The sequence below is a fragment of the Miscanthus floridulus genome, chromosome 2 (assembly GCF_019320115.1).
Source record: "Miscanthus floridulus cultivar M001 chromosome 2, ASM1932011v1, whole genome shotgun sequence".
Lineage (NCBI taxonomy): Eukaryota > Viridiplantae > Streptophyta > Magnoliopsida > Poales > Poaceae > Miscanthus > Miscanthus floridulus.
In genome coordinates, this window is record NC_089581.1 from 157572629 (window position 1) to 157589030 (window position 16402).

The window sequence follows — 16402 nt, forward strand, 5'->3', positions numbered from 1 at the left end:
TCTAATATTGCGCATCTGGTCGGATGGTGTGCTAAGAGAACACGAGATTTATACTAGTTCGGGCAGAATGTCCCTACATCTAGTTCGTTGCTGCTACTCGTGTTACTAGCACTAAAAGTTCGTAGTAGGGGTTATAAATGGGCGAGAGAGGGACAGGTCCCAAGTCTCTGGTGGAAAGAACGAATGGGTGCTGAGAGCTCGGTCGCTACTCGGCTATGTGTTAGAGGTTCGATGGGTTTGTTGGTCAGATGATCAGATGGGTCGATCATCCGATGATCCGATGCCGGTGGTTTCGATCGGGTGCGAATGTGATGCCTCCAGTCGATACAAAGGATGTGTCCCCTTATGGGATGCCCCGCTTTTCCTTTTATAGGCCAAGGGAAAGCAGGGGTTACAGCGGAGGAAGAGAGGGGAACGAGAGGGAGGAGAAGTCCCTTAGGATCACCGGGTCATTCTTCTCCTCTATGCGGGTCCCACCGACCCTGTAGACATCAATAGGGACAGCTTCACGTCGCGGCCCTGTGCGTCACTGGCACCACGCGCAGACGTTGTCCGTCGGTCATGGCGCTCCACTCCGTCCTAGCGGACGTCGTGGCGAACTGACGTACCCGTTAGTGTTCGTACGAGGGTTAGGCAGAACAACACCGGTACGCCCGACGTTGTTCCTGATGTGAATCCCCAGGTATGGCCCGTCACGGCCACGGGTTGTGTCGAGGCATGCCGGTCACCTCTCTGGTGTCGGAGCTTTGACCCAGGACCATTCGTTTGCGACCTGGAGTGGTTGGCAGTGGTATGGGTCTTCGTCAAACGAGATGGATCCTCCGGCCTTAGGGCCGAGCGAGGCGGAGCCGGCCCTCAGACGTCGGGCGAGGCGGAGCCAGCCCTCAGACGTCGGGCGAGGCGGAGCTCGCCCTTAGACGTCGGGCGAGGTAGAGCCCGCCCTCAAACGTCGGGCAAGGCGGTGCTAGTCCTCAGAGGTCGGGCGAGGCGGAGCCGTCCCTCAGACATCGGGTGAGGCGAAGCCCATCCTCGGAGGTCGGGCGAGGCGGAGCCGTCCCTCAGACGTCGAGCGAGGCGGAGCCCGCCCTCAGGCGTCGGGCGAGGCGGAGCTAGCCCTCCGAGGTCGGGCGAGATGGAGCCCGCGGCCTCGTGTCGGTCGAGACGGGACCCGCCCCCAGAGGTCGGGCGAGGCGGATCGCATGACCTTAGGGTTGGGCGAGGTGGAGCCTGGGGCTAGAGGTCGGACGAGGCGGAGCCTACGTACCTTGGGGTCGGTTGGATCTGTAGTCGCGCCATTGACTGCCTAGATGAATTAATGTTTAACGACCATTAGCCCCTCTTTTTCGGGTACTCTAGTACTGGTCTCCGACAACAAGGGTGAACAAAAGGTGAACTACAAGACCGGCGGAAGTCATTGAATTATTGATAGTGGTTACAATTAACATATGACCAGTGATCCTCGTATGTTCACCTCATTAGATAAAGAAGTAGATGGTAAAAAAAAGAATTATATTTGATGACAATTCAAGAAAAAAGTATAAGGATTGGACGGATTCAACCTCCAGTTTGCACCTAAAGACCGGATTTAACAGCGTTGTCTACAACGAAGCAGCGCAACACTATTTTAATTGATTTTTACCGGGGCGCTACCAGTACTTCGAAAGGTTTTCATTTGGCAAACTGATCCAGCGCTGCTTAACTAGGAGTGCTTAGATGCCACCAGAACTCACAAGCTTATGATCCTGTTGGCTTTCGGAGAGAAAAATACTGTTTATTTACTGAAATTTTAACGGCTCGTAAAGGAAGCCCTGTAAGGTCACTCAAAGTCACAGCTCACAGGTCGGTCTCTGAAACCACAGCATACGAGCAGCAGCAAATCAGGCGGGCCGCTGCCCCAGGACGGCAACCGGCAACTCTGCTCCATCCTGATCCTACTCCACCTACCTACCCTTGACGATCTGCCGTGCATCAAGGCGCTGAGGGCGGCGCTACACTGTCAGGACGGCTACTGCTCCTGCCATTGCCGCCTGCGCCCACGTCCACCAGTAGCCCTGTTGACCACCGCCGGAAACAAACGAGGAGCACATCATTAGGACTGGGAACAGCTTGAGCAATGAAATTCCAGCCACGGCAAACAACAAGCAGATCAGCCACGACGAAAGTAGTGGGGAGACACTCGTCAGCACCCATTTCTAAAGAAATTTCATGTTGGACTGCATCTGTGGTCCTGGTGCGAATGTGCAAGCGCTATGCAGCATGCAGGTACCTCCAAACAAGTACTGTAGCCCACAGCAGTGAAACTTCTGGATCTGTTGTTGGTTTATGCAGACACCAACGTCCTGTTCACTTGGCTGATAAGCCATGACTGAAAGTACCGTTGACTAACTTGTTGTGAGAGAAAAATACTATTTATTGATTGAAAAAGTATGGCTTATAAGTCAAGCCAACAGGACGCAAATTGCCATTACCTTAGGATGCAGGAATGGACTCGAAAATATGTGGTGAAAATCATATCATCGGTAGAAACATGAAAAGTAATTCAAAAAAAAAATCGTAACACAAAAAGGTTTGAAACTTGGCATATATATAGTGCATCCATGTATGTAGCCACATACAGAAGTGTATTTTTGGAATTAGTTTTCATGTTACACATATTTTTCTGGTACGAACAAGTGAAGATCTTCCGATCATTCAGGCATCTTTAACTAAACAATGTTTTTCTCTCACATATTCGGCTTATTCGGCTTACCCTATATTTGGCTTGTTCGACTTTTTTTTTTAGCTGGAACAGTATTTTTCTCTCCCAGCAATTCAGTCAGAATAGTATTTTCTCGTCAGTTTCAGACAAGTTTTAGACCAGCGAACGGGAAAAAAAAACGCCATGTAGGAAGGATATTGAAAAAGCGACAGCAGAATCGTGTTGATGGTGATTTAAGTCCACATCATCCTTATCCACTTTGCCGAGACGCAGGATGTGCACGCGGTGGGGGATAAATAGTATAATCCGTATTTTTTGACGTGTCTTTTCAGCTGGAACAGTATTTTTTTCTAACAAATTAGCTGTAATAGTATTTTGATTTATTTTTCAAGTGAAACGAACGGGACGGGACCAATTTGGTGCTGATCATGCAGCAAATTTTCTAATTCCACCGTCTAATTTCTGCACAGAATATAGTCAACCTACGACGTTTACTCGCATGATGATGATCATTGCACGACATTCTCGAGCGCTAAAACAGCTAGTACGCCTGATGCATTCACCTGAAGTATCTTCTCCTTTTTCAGAAAGACGCGAACAGAAAAAGATAAAAAAAAAACCATGATCCCTACCAGCAAGAACAATTGGGGATAGAAGGGCAGAATCAGAGCTCACCGGACTGTCACGTGCCGAAGCCGAGATGTCGTAGTAGCCGCCGCTGTTTCCGCCGCCGCTAATGTTCCCGCTGCTGCCATTGCCATTGACATTGCCGTTACCGCCGAACCCCCCGCCGCCGTTGCCAGTGCCGCCGTGACCAAAGGTGGAGTTGTCGCGCGGTAGCTTGAACGAGAGCGGGTACGCCGGCGTGCCGTCGGGCTTGAAGAGACCGTAGTAGCGCTCAGATGCCAGCCCGGGCTTGAGGTTCTCGTTGAAGACCGCGAACACGTAGGCGCGCAGCGGCGCCCCAGGCCTGAGCGGCGTGCCCTTGCCCTCGGCCACCAGCCGCATCGCGTTGCTGTTGTACCGCGCCGCGTTCTGCGCCGTCGCGGCCGTCTTGTTGGCGGCCCCCGCGGAGGGCCAGCCGGTCTCCGAGACCCCGCACCTCCACCACCCGTGACGCCGCAGTGTTGGCCGCCGTGATGGCGTGGTACACCGCGTCCACCTGCACCACGAGGAGGTTGGGGGTAGTGCAGCCTGGAGTTGGGGTCCTGCACGCCGACGAAGCCCGGTTCGAGCAGCGCGTAGTCAAGCTGCACGCCCTGGGGTCGCTGGAGTAGGCGAAGTAGGGATACGCGTTCACGAGGAACGACGAGCCGGTCCTGGCATGGTAGTCCAGGATGGGGCAGAGGTACGGGAGCAGGTCCTTGCGGAAGGCCCCCACCGAGGGCGGGTACGGCGTCCCAAGCACGCCGAGGTTGTGCGCCGTGGTGACGGTGATCTGCTTGTCGAGGCCGAGCGCGGCCACCGCGTCGTGCAGGGACTGTTGAACCTATAGGATCAGGAGCATAGATCTAGCCGGGTACTTGCTGTTGACTAGAATCGTGAGCCCTAGAACATCTATTATTGTAACCGGAGAGACATAGAGGGGTGGAGTAGAAAAACATGTCGAATCTGACACCACAGAGGAGGATCCGCTCGCGTCCGCCATGGAATCGGTGTCTGCGCTAAGGCAGCGACGGTCGGTGAAGTCGGCGTCGGTGATGTGCGGTGGCGACCCAGCGGTTGAAGACAGTGGAGTCCGGTGACGCAGCTCGAGGCGGCGCAGTGCTGTGGCGGATGTGCTTCTCGTCACTGGCTGTGCTTGTTACTAGATCGGGTTTAGGGTTTGTTGGTGGGGAGCTCGGCTCAGGCAAACCTCGTGACTTGAGCCGTCGGCCCCCACCTCTATTTATTGCGCAGTGTGACAGGGGCTCTCCAGCCATAGTGGGCTGGGCATCGCCGATCAGGGCGCGGATCAAAGACCCAACTAGGTTGTTGGCCCAGTTTAGGATTAGAGATCAATCTAACAATCTCCCCCTTAATCTACTACCGTCTTTCAATTTTATATCATTTACTTTTGTTCATTCCATTACAGATTAGTGCATAGAGCATGTTTCATCGTCACGGTCAATTGCCGATAGATTTAACAGCTACAACACACCACTCTGTTCTGAAATAGATACTTATCTTTGGGCCTTCTTTTGTCCAGGAATTATAGACTTTCCCTTAAACCCATGCCGGCTATATGTTCTTTGAACACATTGGGTGGTAAGCCTTTTTGTAAGCGCATCCGCGAGCATCTTTTCGGTACTTATATGCTCAAGACTTATGACATGATCCCGGACTTTATCTTTCACAACATAATACTTTATGTCAATGTGTTTAACAGCACCACTTGACTTATTGTTGTGAGCATACTGTACTGCCAGGATTATTATCGTAGTATAACTTAAGTGGTCTATAGATGTCGTCAACCACCTTTAAACCGGGTATGAACTTCTTTAGCCAGTTCACCTGCCCCGTTGCCTCATAGCACGCTATAAACTCGACATACATTGTGGACGATGTAGTGACGGTTTGCTTTGAGCTTTTCCATGAAATAGCTCCCACTGCGAGAGTGAATACATATCCAGACGTGGATTTTCTATCATCTCCCGCATAATCAGAATTTGAATATCCCACAATATGGAGTGAATCAGATCGTCTATACGTCATCATGAGGTCTTTCGTTCCTTGCAAATAACGCAAGACTTTCTTTACTAATTTTCAGTGTTCTATTCTAGGATTGCTCTGGAATCTACCAAGTAACCCGGTAACAAATGCCAAGTTAGGACGCGTACAAACTTGAGTATATTACAAGTTTTCGACAGCTGAAGCATATGGAACCGCTTTCATTTGATCGAACTCATATTGGTTCCTGGGGTATTGAAAAATCCCCATATCTATCGCCCTTGACTATAGGAGCAGGTGAGGACTACATTTGTGCATACTGAAATTTCTTTAAGATCTTTCTATGTATGTCTTTGTGACAGTCCTAATACCCCTTTACTTCTATATCGGTGAATCTTGATCCCAAGAACGAACGAGGCTTCACCAAGATCTTTCATATCAAATTTTGAGAATAAAAACTTCTTTGTCTCTAGTAGTAGACTGACATCACTACTAGCAAGTAAGATATCGTCCACATACAGGACAAGAAAGATAAACTTTCCATTCTTAAATTTTGCATAGACACAATTGTCCTCAATATTCTCTTTAAACCTAAAATTCCTTATTGTCTTATCAAACTTCAAGTACCACTGTCTTGAAGCTTGTTTTAATCCATAAATGGATTTATTTAGGTGGCATCCCATTCGTTCTTTTCCTTCCATGACAAAACTTTTGGTTGTGCCATGTAAACATTTTCAATCCAAGTCCCCGTTGAGAAATGTTGTCTTTACATCCATCTGATGTAATTCTAAATCATAATGTGCCACTAATGCCATTATGATTCTGAAGAAATCCTTACATGATGACCTAGAGAAAATGTCTCATTGTAATCAATCTCCTTCTCTTTGTGTAAAGCCTTTTGCCACAAGTCAGCGCTTATATCTCTCTATATTCCTCTTGAGAGTTAAGTTTTGTTTTGTAGACCCATTTACAGCCTATTGTTTTGGCTTCTTTAGGAATTATCTCCAAGTCCTAAACTTTATTGGCATTCATTGATTTCATTTAATCTTCCATGGCCTCAAGCCACTTTGATGACTGATCATTCTCATGGCTTCTTCAAATGAGGTGGGATCATCCTCCATTTGAAATTCTTAGTGTTGTATACTTCATAGTCAGCAGGAATAGCTGATGTTCTAACTCTTTGAGACCTTCTAGGGGCCTCCATATTTGGCATATCTTCCGTTTGAGGCTGTTGTTGCTCCCCATCATGTGTGGCAATAGGTTCTATAGGATCCTGAAGAATAGGTTCCTCATCGTCATTCGTTATTGCCATAGGCGGAATAAAAACAGGTGCTGTCACAATAGTATCTTGCACTATTGGTGCAGCTACAACAGGTAGTGAGAAAAATGGCTCATAATCATTGGAGTGGGTATCACACACCCACTTATCTTAAAGGTCAATTTCTCGAGCTACCATGTTCCTCCTCATCATTTCATCCTCTAGGAAGACAGCGTGTCTCATTTCCACAAACTTTGTGTGTCTGTCTGTACAGTAGAAACGAAAACCTTTTGACTTTTTTGGGTAGCCAATGAAATGACAACTTACTATTTTGGGATCTAGCTTCCCAATATTTGGGTTAAAATACTTTAGCCTTAGCAGGACTCCCCAACACACGTAAGTGGTTAGTGAGGGTACTCTTTCTGTCCATAACTCATACGGTATTTTGAGCACCGACTTACTTGGCACTCTATTGAGAATATGAATGGAGGTTTTTAATGCCTCCATCACAGGCTCAACGGTAAGTTGGAGTAACTTATCATACTACGCACCATATCTATTAGGGTACGATTACGTCTTTCAGCTACTCCATTCTGCTGAGGTTCACCCGGTGTAGAATACTGGGCTACTATGCTATTCTCTTGTAAGAACCTTGTAAAAGGTCTAGGAACTTGGCCATATGGGGTATGCCGACCGTAGTACTCCCCTCCACGGTCGGACCTGGCTATCTTAATCTTTAAATTGTGTTGGTTTTCAACTTCTGCCTTAAATATCTTAAATTTATCCAATGCTTCTGTTCTTTCTTTGATTGGATAAATGTAGCCATAACGGGAGTAATCATCTATGAATATTATGAATGAATCATAATCATCCACACTCTTTACAGGAAATGGACCACAGATGTCTATGTGAATAATCTATAAAATTCATGCGCTTCGTTTGGCATCTTTCTTAATTTTCTTTACATACTTTCCTTTTATCCATTCTCTGCATTGTTCTAAATCTGAGAGCTCTAATAGAGGAAGAATATCATTCTTAACTAGTCTTTCTATTCTCCCCCTCGAAATATGGCCTAAACGACAGTGCCATAATTTCAACAACGCATTGTGAGCTCTTTTTTATTTTCTGTTTACATCCACAAACGAGGATACATTCTCATTGTCGCACGCAACGTTCCCATCATCACGTAGTGATAACAAATAAAGCTCATTTTATAAGATAGCAAGACCAACACATGCATCATTAAATGTTATCTTACATTTGCCATTTTCAAAATAGCAATCATATATCATTGTCTAAGCATGAAACACTAATCAAGTTTCTCTGTAAAGGGGGAACATAAAGTACATCTCTAAGTAAAAGTGTAAAGCCATCAGCAAGCTCTAGAGAAAGATCACCAACGACTTCAACATCTGCTCGGATTCTATTTGCAACTTTAACGTGCCTTTCTCTTCTTTGCGTAGTCCTTGTCGAATGAAATCCCTGTAAAGAATTAGCAACATGAACAGTTGCACCTGAGTTAATCCACCAAGTAGATTTTAAATACTGTACATATAGGGATTCATTTATGAACGTAATAATGTTCTCATCTTTCTTTGCCATGATCATCTTTAAGTAATCGGGACAATCTTTCTTATAATGTCATGTCTTCTTACAATGGAGACACTGGTCTTTCTCTACTGTGAACTTGTTCTGCTGAGGCTGATGCAGCATGGGACCCTTTTCCCTTTGGCTTTGAGGAGTTAGCATTATTATTCTTTTTCTTGTTGTCTTTCACATAATTGATAGTGCCATCATTGGCAGCTTTCATTCTCTCCTCCTCTTGCACACACATAGCCATGAGCCTCTCTAAGTCCCATTTCTCGAGCTATATGTTGTAATTGACAACAAAAGTGTCAAATTCCTTTGGCAAAGAAGCAAAAATCAGATGGATAAGGAACTCTTCCTTGAGAGCCAGATCCATTGGTTTTAGCTTGGATGTCAAATTGCTCATCCTTAGTATTTGCTCTCTTATGCCACCATTTCTAGAGTACCTCTCTGTCACCAGCTGCTTTATCAGTTGGGTAGCATGTCTTTGAAGAGCCAGTGAACTGACTCTTTATTCTATCGAGGTACTCGGTAACGGTGTCACACTCTGGGATTGAGCCCACAATTCCAGGTTTAATCATGTTCTTTATCACAGCCATACATTTCTTGTTGGCAGTGACCCATTTCCTATGCTCATGGTCATAGGACATCTTTTGGGATGCAAAATCCCTCTCTCTGGTTGCCTAAGCGACATCAGCCTCGTTTGTCTCCCTCACCGGTGCCACAGGCTCAGTGGGACATGGTGAGGTGACTACCCAGTCCACCTCAGCCAAGATGAAAGCTAGGTTAATCTTTTTTTCCACTCCGTGTAGTTGTCACCTTTGAGAGTGGGGATCTCTTTGATACAACCCATCAAATTGTATCCGCCTGAAAACACAATTTATATAGAGTGAGAACATAAACAAAATAATAACAATTGCATACCTTAGTTCCAACATTGATCAAAATTAAAACATACAATTATCCTCTACACTAATTCTACATCACCGTTGGGCAGAAATAAAATTAATGCATGACAAAATTCACCATAATATTGCCATTAATCAACGTTGGTCAGAATAACCATAATACTATAATAAGCTAAAAACATATCTATTTTTTAAAATTAAATTCTCCTGTTGGTTCGAATTTAATAATAAAAAATAACAACTTTAAAATACGCAGTGGAAAAAATAACTCATTTTCTTGAATTTTACCCATAGGGAAAAAATACTTTTCTATTTTCTTTTGAGCCAATTTCCATTTTTCAATTTTTCTGGAAAAAGAAAAATACGAAACGGGCTCTTGCTCTTCCTTTCTCGGCCCAAACCGGCCAAAACCGGCTCGGCCCACTACTCTGCACGGTGCTCAGCCGCACCCAGGCCGCAACATGGGCCTGGGCCGACAAAGTGCCATGGCCGCACACGCCCACCTAGGCCGCGAGTTGGCCTATTCTTCCATCGCCGTCAGATCTCAATCAACGGCCGTCCGGTTGTTTCGGCCAAACAAAACCCTCTCCCGGCACGGTCCCCGAACCCTAGCGGCCATTCGCCCTCTCCTCTCTCCCCTTCTCAGCCCTGATCGCTCGAGCGATGAGCAAACGACGACAAGAGCGAGCAAAGAGCCCCGGTGTCGTCTGTCGGCCCCCTCTGCCGGCGTGCGCGCTCCCCTATGGGCACCGCCATTCGAGCGGCCTGGCCACGACGCCCCTTGGCTAGAGCCCAACGAGCAGCGCCCCTAGCTCAGCCTTCTTCTCCCCGCGCGCCGTCGAGGCAGTAGCGCTGCGCAGCGGCGAGGTAGGCCTCCCCTTCCCCAACATCCCCCTCTGGTTTGCTTCTCTATTTGTGTTCTTAGATTCAACTGATTTGGGGATAGGGATTGAAGTTAGGGTTAGGGTTTCAGGTCTTGTTCTTCTTCTTGCCGAATTGATTTGGGTTTAGGGTTCGATTTCGAGTGGACTTGAAGTCGAGCCCTCCTTCTCTTCTTTCTTTTACCCAGTTAAGGTTATGGTTAGGAAAAACCTTCTTCTTTTCTCAGATCCGAACGGATCTACTCTATTTTATCATTCACCCGTTGTAGATCTAAAAACCCTAGAAACCTCGTTGCGCGACAGCGTGGAGCTGTAGCGCCGGTGAGCACCTCGTTGCCGACAGCGAGCACGGTGATCTTTGTGTCTGCAGGAAGGGCACGACGTTTCTCCTTGAGCCACTGCGCCGTGCCGCCCGGGTCAGCCACGACGGCCAGACACTCGTCGGGCATGCCGACGATGAGCTCGACCCCGGTTGGGCAAACACGCGTAGCACGGTGGGGTCGGCGTCGTACATCCGCACGCAGCCAATACCGAGGCCCTCGAGCAGCGGCATGACGGACTGCGGCGGCGGGAGGTTGTTCCCGACGCGGCCATAGTGATGCCCACAAGCGACGCCGACGTGGCATCCGAGGCGGGCGCCAGCGCTAGCGCGACCACAGTCGCGCACAGTGCCGCAGCGAGGCGAAAGGAACGGGGCGTTCGAGCCCCCAGTCGATTTGGGGCAGGCAGCACGGCGCCATCCCAGGAGCACAGTGGTGACTGTGACTGCGAACAGATATCACACGAATTCCTATCGCTTGGAGACTGGAGCGGTGTGAGGAGGAAGAAGTGGGAGGACCCCCTGTCCAGGCGCAGTCATAAGGGTACAGTGCCCGGAGAAGGAAAGGGTGCGGGTGCGGCTGATGGTGCTCAGCGGTGGGTCCCAAAAATTAATGATACGGTGTCACACATGAAATTTGTACTAGTGGCTTATCGATTACTAGCCTTGGGACGGGTGGAGTGGAATCCAATGGACGACACGCGAGACCGTCACTCGGTTGGGCTGCTGCGGCTGTCGCAACGGCTGTATTTTGGGCGACACTCCCCGCGCATGGAAAACGCCTGGTGCGTGGTCCACATGGAAGGCACGGCACGACACGGCGGTCGGCGGTGGTGGACGGTGGTAGGTGGAACTTGGTAGAGGCAGCCACTCTTCGCTAGTCGGACGCTAACAGCGCGCCGCCGATCATCCCGACGTCCAGCCGTCCGGTTCCTATCTTTATTTTTTCTTCTATAATATACGACTAAATTTATATCCGTTGGAGTATATTGTAACGGAAGTTATTTATGGTAATAGCTGTCAATGCAAACCAAGTAACTAAGAGGCAATATGTAGCCTACATGACCATGATCGGGCATGGGCATACTACAACCAAAAGTTTTCTGAAGTCATATGAACAAGAGAATACAAGCCAAATCTCAAATCATCATATTCAAAATAGTAGAACCTCCTTCCAATTTACAGAGAAAGCAAAATTCTGTGTTTTGACAAACAAAAAAACTTTATAATACGAATAGACAATTGGCTGCCGGACAACTCATAGCCGTCTCGACCACTTGCCGTGAGGGCCGGCAAGAAGGAGCCGACCAGCCATCCCTTGGTCGGCCATGTCATAAGGAAGAAGATGAAGTTTTCGTGAAAACACTTCTTTAGTTTCGGATAATAAACATTTTTAAAAAAATATTCACATTTTAGTCTTTCGCTCTTCAAAATAAGTCCCTGCCACTATAAATTCTTCATTGTTTTACAATCTTAGAGGTGTGAGCTTGTTTTCATTGTGTTAATTTAGCCTATGTGTCATTAGCAACGTTTGTCGTATGACATGTTTTAGAATTATATATAAATTTGTAATCTAATTAATGTTTATTTAAACGTGTTTCTAATATAAATGTAAATCAGGTTTATACCCCACTCTTCTATAAGGAAATGATAATTTGACTAGCGTGTACATGTTTTTTATTATAATATGCTTAGTTAAAACCCAATATGCAAACAATTTAAAATGTGTAAATTTCTTAAATAATATAGAAGTATTTATATAAATAAAATGAGACTAAGTTTTAAACCAATCTTTGCAAATACAAATATAATTTGACTTTATTCTAATTTGGGCGTCTCTTATATATCCTTTTACATATTTGATGATTTTAAAATGAATGCAGCTTATATTTAGTTATCGTATATTCATACAACATATAACGCTTTCTCATGATCATGTTTTTTCGATCTGACAGTTTTGTTTTCAATTTTTTGTGCATTGTTTCTAAGTTTTTTTTCTTTTGAATTATGCATTGTTCTTGGTTGTCTATGTTTGTTTGTTTGTTTGCATGTGTATTTGCTTGCGTTGGGTGCTTGTCGTGACCTGTGCGTAGAAGTGCTACACGTGAGTGCTCCAGCACCTAAACTTTGGGTGAAGGCAAGTGTTCTTTGATCATATTGATGTCTTGTTCACTTTAATTACATTTTATACATGCATGTGCCTTAATATGAGGAACTTTAAGAATTTTCTAGTTTACTCGATCCTTCCTTATTTCTTGGGTTTTATGAAAATACAGTAAATGTTTAGGTGGTTTACCTGTTATTTACGGTATATGATGCTCTTTATGAGCTATTGACACACCTAGTTAATGTATATGGAATTGATTATGATAAATGGTAATGAATTTAATTAGAACATGGAACTACCACCAAGGACAACAGTGCAACCACAATACTACGTGGGCTATGGTATTAGCTAAGTAATAAGTTTCTCTGGTTTGTTAATTGCTTACTTAAAGGCACAAGAGGGCGATTTTGTGATGTAGCGGTACTCGGCCTATCAAGGGTGTTTCATTTGTTTGGTTTTAGTTAAATTTTAGCAAACTAACTACCTTATTATTAAAGTTTTTGGAAAGTTCTCATAGTAAATCCAACCATTCACCTTGGAAGTGTTTAAGAGGCACGCACCCAAGTAAATAGGAATCACTACTTTTGGGTAAAGTATACAACCTCCACAGAACAATTGTGCTCATGATTAAGAGCAGCTTGAACTCACCTTAGAGTATGATGATGTTGGTTGATGCTGATCACACTTATGCAATTTAATAATGATTTTGGGATCAACATACTTTATTAGTAATGAGGCTGCTAATAAAATATGTCAACTAAAAATGTTTACTGCAATTAAAGTAGTATTAGGGCCCGTTTGGATCTTTGGAATTGAATTCATTCTAATAATTATAATTTAGACATAGATTAATTAAGCTAATATAGTTGTATATGAAATATATTTGTATATTTATTGTTAGGCATACAAGGGACATACTTATATGTTGCATTTCTATTGTAGGGAAATAAGTTGAAGAGTGTGCTATAAGTTGGAGAGTAGAATTATAGCATAGTGATCTATAGAATTCATTTCCATCTCCCACCCTATGAATTTGAGATAGGCTTATTTGTGAGCTTGAGAAAGTTATAGAATATCAAATTCCAAGCCAAATAGCCTAATCCTTCTAAATGAAGGGATTCAAATGGCCCCTTAACTTTATCTTGTTTAAGCCTTGCATGCCATACGTGAAAGGACCAAGGATGCCGCCTAGAGGGGGTGAATAAGTGTTTCTAAAATTCAACCCTTTAAAATACGAAAACGATTAGTGTTTACTTGGAAACTCTAAATCAGAGAAAAAAACCCTCATGAGTTAGCCAACATAGAATACAAGGTATATAGAATAAGTCTATTAGGTACAACCCTACAACAAACAAGTTAGAGCAGCAAGTATACAAATTCAGCGCAGGGACCAAATACCGGACGCGTCCTATATACACGGGTTCTGCATGCCAGCTCCCAACTTTCTCCTTTCGATTTCTCCTTTCACACCAAGTTACAGGCACTTAGTGGTAACCTGTTCACAAGCTCAAATGACACACAAAGATCATAAATACCAAATGTAAAGAGAGATCGAGACACGATATTTGTTTTACTGAAGTTCAGACTCCATCGAGTCCTACTCTCCATTGAGGGGGCTACGAGCGACCCAGCGAAGGTTAGCTCTAGAGGACCATGAGAGCCACTCTAGCAGGAGTCTTTTCCAACTTCTTTTCCTCCTTCCACTAGTTGATCCCTTCCCTTACGGTGGTGGAATCAAACCGTTACAAACTTCCCGAGGGACAACACAATCTCTTGAATGCTCTCCGGTGACACCTAGTCATCTAGGACCGAAGAGTCTAAGAGAACAAATGCATATCACGAGATCGACAAATATGCACAAGTGCTCAAGGGTGGCTTGCTCTCAATTTGAATCTCACTTAACCCACAAGATAGATTTTGCAAATTGGATCAATCACTCACTAAGAGAGGGTTGGAGAGTATTCTCAAGGCTAAAAAACATGTTAGAATGTCAGCAGAATCAGCAGCCTCCAAAGGTGGAGGCTAAGGGGTATTTATAGCCCCTTTGAAAAACTAGCCATTGGGGGATACCGGACACGTCCGTTCGGTAATGCCCGTACAGCTCCAACGGTCACTAAATCAGTGGCGCTACGAGGCGTCAAAACTCCCAACCATTGCCAGAACTTCTGACTCCCAGAACTCCCGACTCTTGTTAGAACTCTCAACGAACAAACTCGAGAACACCGAAGAAGTTGTTGTGGCCAGGCCAATACCGGACATGTCCGGGCCAGTCTCAGCAAATGCAGGTTAGCTCTTTTTGCTATCAAACACTCAAACTTCACATAGGTTGGCTTGAGCACCTATGAATAAGTATATATCAACATGATGCATCCCTCTTAATAATATGGCATACCTATTAACTCAAGATCAAATAAAAACAGAGGTCGAACCACTTGAGTTGATTCCCTTCAAACCAATTGCCATAACTTTCAATCTTCATCAAGTGAGGGTGTGATCATGCCAATTTTGATTTTCTCCTTGAGTACAGCCATCTTGAGCATGTGACTTGATTGTATTCAATAAATATGAGTTAATTCCAAATGTATCAATCCACTTCAATGATTCATCCAAGATTTGATTCTCCACTTCAAATGTGACCATCATGGTTTGATTAGTACCCTCGACTAAATGCAAGTACTTCCTTCTTCACCCTAGCTAGGTTCCTCGGTCGCCAAGCCACCGCTTACCCTTCACCCTTACTTAGTACCCTCGAAGCATTTCCTTACTATCTTCACCATCTCAAGCCATCAAGTCACACTTTGTGTTGAATAATCCATTAAGTTCAATTATAAATGTCTTTTATTGTAGTAAGCTTTTAGAATGCGAGACAAATCCATATGCAATCCCTCATGTCTCGTTAATCAAAAACATCAATGTGCTTGCTTTCACATTATTTGTAGAAATCCTATAAGGAGTAAGCCTTGCATGAATATCTTTTGCATCGTTGTCTTGTGTTTGAACTAGATTGTTTATATAATGACACATCATTTTGGCTTGCATCAAGTACCTATGAGATAACTCATTTCCTATCCAACACTTAGCACATAGGTTAGACCTTTAATCATGTTGTCATTCAATCATCCAAAACACATTAAAGGGCTAGATGCACTTTCAATATGACATGTCATCACCCTTCTATTTTCCCACCCCTCGGTCTATAGTAAAGAGTAAAGATTGCTTACAAATTGAAGATTTTATGGAGATTCTATGCTTGGTACACTGTGCCCCCAGCCAACCTTCCTGTGTAGAGCGTAGGGCAATCTATTGTGGTTTGTAAAGACTGTAATTGTTGTGTAACGTATATATTTGTTTTATTTAATAACACTATTACCGCTACTCACTAATAGGCCCTGTTCGGCTTACCCCATATTCGGCTTGTTCGACTTCTTTTTTTAGCTAGAATAGTATTTTTCTCTCACAACAATTCAGTCAGAACAGTATTTTTTAGCCAGTTTCAGTCAAAATTCTGGCAGCCGAACGGGGCCATAATGTCATTATATGTATAAAACTTGATACCGGTATACATATAGTTAACATTTGGTTTGATTTCCAAAAGCTTGCTTGACATGAAGCCTTGTTATTATATATCGGATTCCTTCTGAGTAACACTAAATTTAATTTGCACTACGTAAAAAATGGTTTGTAGCAACGGTACAAATTTTTTGTAGGGGTGGCTGGTGATGGAGCCGCCCCTATAGTGATATGCTCGGGAGCCCAGAGACTAGCCGCCCCTACAAATAGAACAGCAGGAGTGGCTGGTCATACGAGCCACCCCTATAAATGGGTCGGATTTGTAGGGCGGCTCACTCACCAGCCGCCCCCGGTATTGCTATTTGTAGGGGCGGCTGGTGATTGAGCCGCCCCTACAAATGCCCGCGTATAAATACCTCCGATTTGTAGGGCGTGCTCTATCACCAGCCACCCCTACAAATGACCCACATATAAAGCAAACTGCA

General features: G+C 44.8%; 1 pseudogene; it reads right to left on the reverse strand.

The window, feature by feature from the left end:
• Window positions 1-1988: 1988 nt before the first annotated feature.
• On the reverse strand, window positions 1989-10721 carry LOC136540270 (glucan endo-1,3-beta-glucosidase 10-like; annotated as a pseudogene).
• Between the last annotated feature and the right edge of the window lie 5681 nt (window positions 10722-16402).